This window comes from Apodemus sylvaticus, chromosome 4 (assembly GCF_947179515.1).
Source record: "Apodemus sylvaticus chromosome 4, mApoSyl1.1, whole genome shotgun sequence".
Lineage (NCBI taxonomy): Eukaryota > Metazoa > Chordata > Mammalia > Rodentia > Muridae > Apodemus > Apodemus sylvaticus.
The window spans coordinates 130,919,414-130,929,355 of NC_067475.1; the positions used below are offsets into that span (position 1 = coordinate 130,919,414).

The 9,942-nt window shown below is 44.1% G+C and overlaps 1 long non-coding RNA gene across 4 annotated transcripts; it reads right to left on the reverse strand.

Annotated features, from left to right (window-relative positions):
- Positions 1–2,145: 2,145 nt before the first annotated feature.
- Positions 2,146–9,931, reverse strand: LOC127682387 (uncharacterized). 4 transcript variants are annotated; one of them, XR_007977371.1, is made up of 6 exons: positions 9,436–9,931; positions 8,756–8,825; positions 6,632–6,673; positions 5,448–5,632; positions 4,732–4,898; positions 2,146–4,023 (listed from the first exon to the last, which is right to left on the reverse strand). It is a non-coding gene; the product is annotated as an uncharacterized LOC127682387 (long non-coding RNA). The 4 variants fall into 4 exon arrangements; XR_007977370.1 differs by having other exon boundaries at positions 5,448–5,690; XR_007977373.1 differs by lacking the exon at positions 8,756–8,825.
- Positions 9,932–9,942: the final 11 nt, after the last annotated feature.

Below are 9,942 nucleotides of genomic sequence, written 5' to 3' on the forward strand. Positions count from 1 at the left end.
GGACACACTAGCAGCCTAATATAATAGGGTAGTCAAATCTTGTCTTCTCTGGCTATCATAGAAATAACTCCCAGTATTGCTACTGGAACAGCAGGACTGACCACTCTACTGTATCATCAATTTTATTATCAATTTTCTCCCCAGTTCCTCCAGGCTTCCCAATAGGTGGCCAAAGCCATACTTGTCCTTCAAGGACATATTGACTCCCTGGATACAAGGGTACTGTAGAACCAACAGGGGCTACATCCTACAGATGAAGAAGGTGGCCTTAGCTTCTTCCTCCAGGAAGAATGCTGCTTCTAGGTCAATAAATCAGTAGAGTAAAAAATCAAAATCCAGTAACTTCAAACAAACCTCCAAAAACATAAGCAACAACTCTCTCTGGCCCCTGGGTCTTTGAGAATCCCATATGGAAGTGAACACTGACCTTCCTGACCCCACTCCTTCTCGTTTTCCTGCTGTTACTAATTGTACTCCGCTTTATCAATTACTTCTCTATATTTCTGCAATGACAAATTCAAAATTTTTTTATCAAACATTTAATCAGTTATTATTACAAGACTGCCAAACCCCAGCCACAGACTTGGAGGCTCATAATTATTAAATAGGTCCTGACAGTGAGGTTCAACAGTGCCCCAAAGTTGTTGATGTCCCCCGATAACAGGAAGCAGTCTAAAGAGCACAGCATCCCCAACTGTGCCTCATCAGTCATGCCTAAATATTTCCTCACCTTTATAATAAATAAGAGGGAAGGATGTAACATCCTTCCCCACCCAAGCCCACCTTCAGTAACCTCGAGACAGCAGCCATGGAATTTCAGGGGCCAAGCAATGGGAACTCAGTACTCTGCTCCACAGCCCTGAAATTGTTTTAGAGGAAGCTTTGTCTTCAAAAACATTTTCAAAAATAATTTAAAAAAAATATGTTGTACAAAAAGCTCTGTGCCTAGGATCTGATCTGTGACAAATAAAAAAGGGGGATCCACCCCTCCCCCCAAAACAAAAGACAAACCTAGGGCTTGAGAAGGGTTTCCCTCTTCAGTCAGTGAAATCATCAGCTCCTCCAGAGGAAGAACTGGGAAAAAGTGATTTATGGATTTATTTCTGTGTGTGTGTATATGTGTGCATATGTGTGTATTTGTACCTGTGTGTATTTATATGTGTGTGTATGAATGTATGTGTACATGTGTGTATATTTTGTGTGTATGTGGATAGGTGCATGTATGTATATGTGTATACACATGTATATTTGTATGTGTATATTTGTGTATGTGTGTATTGTCTATGTATGATTGTATTTTGGGGAAAGGGTTCAAAGATAAAGCCTACCGTATTTAAAACACACACACACACACACACACACACACACACGTGCACTCACAAGCACAGTAGAAGAGACTGGCTCTGGCTTTGAGTGAGATGGATCCAAGCAAACCCTTGAGGATGGAATAAGTAAGCACATCCTGGACATCACTCTTTTTTAGAGAAAAATATGGAAGACAAACCATTTTACACTGCCAGGGAGTCAACCTTACAACCATATGAGAAGATTCAGGCAGCCTGTGTCCCAGCTCTGCCTCTTAGATTTTCTTCCTACAGAGACAAGCAAAGGTCCAGCAGAAATCCTTGATTCTATAAATATCACAGACTCAGGAACCCAACGACCCTGCCTCCATTCTTTCCTTCACTCTCATTACTTCTACACACAGAGGGAAAATCAGCCTCTCTCTCTCTCTCTCTCTCTCTCTCTCTCTCTCTCTCTCTCTCTCTCTCTCTCTCTCTCTTTCTCTCTCTCTGTCTTCCTCCCTCCCTCTACGTATGTGTGTGTGTGTGTGTGTGCGTGTGTGTGTGTGTGCATGCATAGGCAAAGTACTTCTGTGCAATTAGTCAACATAAAATTTTTTCCCTGAAGAAATGATAAATTAAATACTTAAGAAAGTATTTCTGAGCCAAGACAATTTATATTTAGAAGGTATTTTAATGACTTTTTGGAACACAACCCATCAACTTTAACTACAGAGATTTTAGACAGGGCTGGCTATGCTGCATGTCTATCTCTTGGTCTGGGCATTTGTTCCAGAAGGGCCTGAGTTGAGGGTTTTTTTTTTTTTATCTTGTTTTTTTTTTTTTTTTTTCATTTTCTGTTTATTGAGTGAATGCTTTTGGAAACACAAACATATTGAGTTCTTTAAAGCTCCGTTTGCACTCCCCATGGGTCAGGTACCCAGTACAACAACTGGCCTCCAGGCCATATGTAACCCAGTCTAGCCTCAAACTTACCATGTAGATGAGGATGATATTGAACTTGTGATCCTCTTGCCTCTATCTACTGGATACTGGGGTTACATTTGTAAGCCAACGAGCTTGTTTTATGCAATGATGAAGATTCAGCACCTAGAACACTTCACCCACTTAGCTACTTCCCATCCCCACTGATGCAGAATTTTAAGTTAAGTTAGAGTAACAGGAGCAAGATGACCTGAAAACCAGACAGTTCCTACTACAGAACTAAATGTCATTCTAAACGAAGATTTTTCTGGTCTCCATTTTAAGCCCAAACATTTCACCCAAGAATAAAATTCACTGCAGGCAACCAAACATCAGATGTGATTCTTGGGGGAAAACATAAATTATTCTAGCAATATATAAAATACATTGTTTATAAATGTTGGAGCTATTCCACTTCTGTAACTGGAGGTTCAGGTAAGTGTGCCTTAACGGAGTTTTGCATCTTGTGGGACTTAGCCTTGTCTACTGAGATCAAGAAGTCATGGAGGAAAGCAGACTGTGAATAAGCAATGACGGCTGAAGCAGAAGCAGTGTGAAGGGTGAGCGTGCTTCCTCCGGGAGCAAGCCTCTGTGTTTTCCTTTTGCTGTGTGAACTCTCTGCATGTGCAGACATTTTTCTGAAAGTCTGGACTTCTGCTACACTTCAGGTGTCTTTGATCCAAACTCTGGGGTAAGGAAGGCCAGCTGGAGCGGCTGCCGGGGATGCTGAAAGCTTCCCCAAGGTGAGCTTAAGTTTTTTTGTTTTCTTATGGGAGTCTTTTTAAAACGAACCTGCTGTTGTAAAATGATGTTATGAATCTGGCTGAATGTTCTTCTCAGAAAAAGATGTAGAAGAATCAGAAAGAAGTTGACAGTCTCTTTCCTGCACTGTACCTGGTAGACGGATCTCAGCTTGATGAAGGTTGAATTTACTGAGTCAAGTAGACCCAAAGTCAAGTACACAGTTGACTACAACACAAAAGTAAACAGTTGGCCACAACACATACTAAATGGTATTTCATCACTTCAGTGGACAGATTGTTATTACACAGTCATTTCTGTATTATAATGCAATTGAATATTAATTTTAAAAATGTAGATTAAAAACAAAAATCGACAGAAAACATTTATGCTCAGCGGAGATATTGCTTTCTTGTCCAAATGCATGGTTTTCTCCCCAAGGAAGTTCTCTCTCTTGTTGTTTATTGTTTGTTTGGAGGGAGCAGGTTCTGCTTTGGTTACTGAGGACATTTATGAGGACATTTTATTGTCACATTTATGAGCTCAGGTGGCCCTCCCACCTCAGCCTTTTTGTACCACAGGTCATCTAAATAGTCCCCCTGCCTCTTTTCTTACTTTGGCCCTCTGCCCTTTCCAAGCCCATTTTGCTGAAGAGAAGACTTTCCTAGATTCTTTTTAGCCAACTGAAGGGCAGAAACCTCAATTGTGAGGTTCTGGCCAAAACAGAAAAGGAAGGCATGCCTCTGATGGATGCCACGTGTCAATCCTGCCATGCATGAGCCCGAGGCCCCTCCCTCCTCCCCATTGTCTCTCTGGACCCCTCTTACTGACTGAAAACTCACTGGAAAGAGACTTGAGACTTAAGTTTCAGCTGTGGAACAAACATCTCTCTAGGCCTCTGCCCTTTTAGTTTTCAGGAGAGAAGTGAGTGTTCTTCCTGAGACGCCAAAGCCAGCCCTTGTGTACTGCTGACCAGTAGGAGGCAGTGGTTCTATCAAGATGGATGAAAGAATAGCTGTGGAAATAGAAGAACAAGTACAGAACTCTTACAAGCCATTCATTTAGAGATCAGCAGATCAGGTGCTATGCGGGATGCTGGGTAGACATGTAACCAAAGTCTTCCTTGAGCTGTGATACTGACATTCTGGGAGAGCTGTACCCTCCATTGCAGTAATGGCATTCTTGCTGTGGGGGTAACCAACTGCTTTATGATTGTATTTGCGACCTGCTCCACAGCAAGGAACCGATGTAAACCAAAAGCCCATGCCTGGGAGAGGCATAAGGCTTAGGGAGAAAATGTACTACTGTTGTTTTGCTGCGTGGTCATGTTAAACTGCCTTCTGAATAGTCATGCTATACCCATAGTCTAGTGCTGTGGCCAGCTTCATCAGAAAGGCTTCTTTCTGCAGTGGGCAGGGGTGACTGCCCTTACATGACCAGACTGCTGGGAATAAGTCTCCCTATATGGGAGAGGTTCAGAACCTTCTTCATGGCTTAGAGAATACTGCAGAAGAGGAAGCAGGGAAGAAGGTAGGAGTCTTAGATACTGTGGGTGGGGCGTTAACACAGCCGATACAGATGGCGGCTGGGAGGTTTCCTCAAGGATAGACATGGAATAGCCATGAGATGGAGGAACCACCATTCAGTTTGTACAGAGGGCAAGGAAACATGCCGCAAAATGACATCCGGACACAACAGACGAACTCACTGCATCCATGCTTACCTGTACAATACCTGCACAAGATTGGTCTCTCAGCATTTCAGCATGAACAGGGAGGAGCCCACAGGGCACCATTGGCAGTTAAGGGTTGTTAGGGGGAAAGGCATCATTTTCTTTTCTTCAGTGGTATAGTTGGTAAGTTGGCCATTCTTCAACAAATAACCCCATTCCTGAGTTGGTAAAAAATTCTAATTAAACTCAGTGAGTCACACATAAAACCAGCATTGAAAGTGAAAAGGGGGTTTGCTGGGAGGGACAGTTTCAGAAGGAAAGGGCATAGTATGAGGGGGAAGATGGGGTAAAACAGTAAAGTTCAATATACATACATATGAAGCTGTCAAACAACTATTAAAAAAATTAAAGTACTAAAATGAAGGCTCAAATTTAGGGTAAATGGCCCAGACATTTCTCAAAAAAAAATCCAGTAGTTAACAAGTTAAAAGATTTTCATCATCATCACCATCACCATCACCATCAGGAAGATTTAAGTCCCAACCACAATGAGAGACTGTATCACTCCTGCTTTTATCACAGCTAAAGCAAGTGAGGGCATACAGAAGGAAGTCTTCACCATCTGGGTAGGAGGTTAACACAGCCATTACAGATGGCAATGGGGAGGTTTCCTCAAGGATAGACATAGAACCACCATGTGGAGGAGTAGCCACCACTCTGTTCGTGCACTGGGATGTATGTAGTTAGGTTGGGAACACAATACCCACCTGCTCAGCTCCATGGGCACTCACAGCAGCCAACAGCCAATACAGCATCAATCCAGGCACCCCCAGATGGGTGTCTAAAGGAAATGTGGCACAGGTACAGAAAAGTATCGAAAGGATGAATAGCAGGTGGAATGTCCCCAAACAAGGGTGATGAATCATGCTGACTGATGTGACCTCGTCCAGAGCTGCAAATGCAGATGAGGATTGTTTGGGTTTTTGTTTTTCTTCCAGAGAAGGGTATGACTGTGAGAAGAATCACAATCATTTGCTTATCACCAAGTGGACTGAGGCAAAATGGCATCACTAACATTAGACCTTCTCACATACACAGGCACATATTCACATACACACACATACACACGTACACACATACACACATTTAAAGACAGCAATGAAAGAACTTTAGTGTCTGAAACATTAGGGTCACCCTGGCTCTTTGACTTGACCAGCATTTCCTTAAGTGATGGTTTGTATATGCTTGGCCCAGGGAGTGGCACTATTAGGAGGTGTGGCCTTGGAATAGGTGTGTCACTGTAGGTGTGGGCTTAACACTCTCATCCTAGCTGCCTGGAAGCCAGTCTTCCACTAGCAGCCTTCAGATAAAGATGTAGAACTCTCAACTCTGCCTGCACCAGGCCTTCCTGGATCCTGCCATGTTCCTACCCTCGATGATAATGAACTGACCCTCTGAACCTGTAAACCAGCCCCAATTAAATGTCCTTAAAAGAATTGCCTAAGTCATGGTGTCTGTTCACAGCAGTAAAACCCTAAGACACCTTACGTTTAACTTTCTCATTTTCCATTCTGTTGCCAAAGCAGAACACAATTTAAGTGCACTCTATTTTAAAGAGTCATATGAATTATTTGGGGTTAGGATCTTTGTTTTTACACAGGATCTTACAGAGCCCAAGCTGGTTTCTAACATACTCTGTTGCCAGGGCTGGTCCTTGAGCCCCCAATCCTCTTGTCTATACCTGGCAACACCTAACCCACCAGGCTTAATCATGCCTGTATTGGTTGATGTGTCTTCTCTTAGAAGGGTCTCTTCATGTGAAGAAGTTTGGAATACCACAGGCACTTTTGTGGTGACACTATAAGTTATGGCGACATCTGTATTTCATGAATACACATGACTGTTGCATCAAATCAGGCAAGCAGACAGGGATACCCTCTCACACACTTACCTGTTCCCCTGTCTGGGACCTGGAGGTTGTAACACGCAGAACCTGAAAAGGGGGTCACATTTGCAGTTAGAGCTGTTGTTGTTGCTGCTGGAGTTAGTTAACACAAGGCCTTAGTTCAGTGTGACTGTAGAAGAGAGGTCCAGGGAGGTCACTCTTAGACCTGCAGAGCTTCAGGGTAAGGAAGGCTGAGGCTTGCCAGCAAGTCAGCAGAAGCTGAGGAGAAAGGAACGCTTGTCCAAGGGCTTCAGTGTGAGCACAGTGCCCTGATTACAGTCTTACAGTCTCTGGAATTACAGAGCAGTGAATTTCTGTGGTTTAAGCGCCCCGGTTTGTGATAGGTACTTTGTTATGTCAGCCCCAGAAAGCTAGCCTGTGCATTCCAGACTGCTGCTAGCCCTCACTGGCCGGGGTGTGTCATGCACCAAGAATTCTCACAAGCCTGTCAGGTATTTCCTAGTGTTAGTCAGATTTTACAGATTAAGAATGAGAGCCAGAGAGATAAGTGAGTGGGCCCAGGCCCTCGTGCCTAGACCGTGGCCGACTCTCATGGCTTGGTTTTGATTTCACCTCTGGGCACAGTCGTCATTAGCACAACTTTGAAGATGAGGAAATGGACAGCAGAGAGGGGGGAATGACCCTCCCCTTATCTTTTTGAAGCTAAACACACTCATTTCCTGTGCACTTCCCCGGAGGTTATTGACCCACATAGTTTCTTTGTTACTTTTGGCCTTGCCTGATTAGACAACCTACAGCTCATTTATGGACCTCCAAACCAAGCAGCAAAGCTCATAAAAGTGTGACCCACTGGAGAGACATTAACTGTTCCAGCGCCTTCCAGGGTTACTTTTGGAGGATACATGAGCCCACTGCTTACATTTTAAAATGATACTGGTTTTGCAATATAATAATAACCACTGTTTATTGAGCACTACTGTTTTTAGATACTAAGCACCTGTACAACTTTATTTAAATTTAGCAACCATTGTGGAGGGTCATTATTTTTAATTATTGCATTAATTTTAATGTAAGAAAGAGTTGGATCTCCAAGGTCAGTCCTCCACAAAAGATCTTTGGATGGAAACTGTAGGAATGGAAGAGCGACTTAAGCAGGTACATCACCTCATATGCTACACTGGAAACGTCACCTCACATACTGTACTGGCTAGTTTTATGTGTCAACTTGACACAGGCTGGAGTTATCACAGAGAAAGGAGCTTCAGTTGGGGAAGTGCCTCCATGAGATCCAGCTGTGGGGCATTTTCTCAATTAGTGATCAAGTGGGGAGGGCCCCTTGTGGGTGGTACCACCTATGGGGTGGTGCTCTTGGGTTCTATAAGAGAGCAGGCTGAGCAAGCCAGAGGAAGCAAGCCAGTAAGAAACATCCCTCCATGGCCTCTGCATCAGCTCCTGCTTCCTGACCTGCTTGAGTCCCAGTCCTGACTTCCTTTAGTGATGAACTGCAATGTGGAAGTGTAAGCTCAATAAACCCTTTCCTCCCCAACTTGCCTCTTGGTCATGATGTTTGTGCAGGAATAGAACCCCTGACTAAGGCACATACCACACTGGAAACGTCACCTCCCGCACCACACTGGAAGCAGTAGGCTTTCTCTAGTTATAACCAACACCAGAGAAGCAGATCCACTTGCCTTCCCTCAGGATGAAGACACTGTGCCAACCCTAGCCTTCTTTCTCCACAGAATAACTAGCAAGCCTCACTGAGGACCTGTGAGAGTGTTTGTGGCAGTGTTCATCAAAAGCCAGTCGACTCTACTGATGGTTCTGAAACCACTTTAGTGTGGTATGCTCATCTCTGTAAAAGTCAAAAAAGAGGGCATAGCTAGGTGTATCCCACATAGCAATAGAACTATGGTTTTCAGAAAATAGGATTGGTTATACATAAGCAGAATGAGGTAAAATGTGTTACACTATGATTATGAAAAAAAAAAGACTATGTCCAGTATCTATAGCTACCTCTGCCAACTAGGCCCATGGAAAGACATATAATATGTGGTGTAAGCTCTCCTCTGGTACCAAGCCTAAATAAAGATCAACCCTAAGAACACAGAAATTCAAATTACTGTATAGATATGGATTCACAGCTACAAGTATTTGCCAAGTACCTACCCTTCCAGTACCTCATTCCCATCGCAGTAAACTGGCCAGATCTGGTTTCATCCAAGGGCAAAGGGAATTCCTTGAAGAGAAGACAGACTTTCGGGGGTTGCTTGACACCCTCAGCCTGGTGGCAGGCTCCCTCGTGCTTTATACCGGCAGCTCTCAAATATTGGTCACCTAAAGAATTATCTCAGAGGCTTATTAAAAGCTCAGAGATCTGGCCTAGTTTCAGGTAAGGCAAGATGTGAGACATCAAATATTTCCCAATAAGCTCCTACTAGCTCTCTTTTACACATTCAGTGGTCGCTGGAAAACTGTCCTAGACACTCAAATGAGGCCTGAGGAGCAGTACCCGGAGAAGCAAAGAGTTAAGGAAAACAAGAAGAAAAGAGAAGAGAAGAGAAGAGAGGAGAGGAGAGGAGAGGAGGAGAGGGGAGGGGGAGGGGAGGGGAGGGGGGAGGGGAGGGGAGGGGAGGGGGAGGGGAGGGGAGGGGAGGGGAGGGGAGAAGAAGGGAGAGGAGAAGAGAAGAGAGGAAAAGAGAAGAGAAGAGAAGAGAAGAGAAGAGAAGAGAAGAGAAGAGAAGAGAAGAGAAGAGAAGAGAAGAGAAGAGAAGAGAAGAGAAGAGAAGAGAAGAGAAGAGAAGAGAAGAGAAGAGAAGAGAAGAGAAAAGAGCTTAGGGGAGACTCACTCCGTGGAATTCTGGTGAAGACTGCGTAGTCCCTGGTTTCCATCCCCAGCACGTAAGCCAGGCATAGTGGAACACACCAGTAGTCAGTCATTTCAGCTTGGGAGGTAGAGGCAGGAAGATCACAAGTCCAAGACCATCCTCCACTATTTGCTAATTTGAGGCTAGCCTGGGCTACCTGAAACCCTGTCATAAAAAGGAAAGAAAATAAAAACACCCTTTTCTTCGGTAGTTTCTTAAACTCCAAAGATGTGCTGATTTTAAATTTCTTTTAATAGGTGATGACAAAATACAGGAACTTCAGAGGTTCGTGGACAAGCTGTGAGACATCTGTGGCTGTAGAGTCGCCAGCCTTCCCTAAGCATGCTCCCTGACACGGCGGAGACTGATGGCTGGTGAGACGGAGGTTAACTTTAGCACCCTCTAGAAACGCATTCTCCTTGGAGAGGCTGCCTGTCACTCAAGCACGTGTCCCCTGAGCACTGATGTTCACTGTGAGGGTCTGTGAGT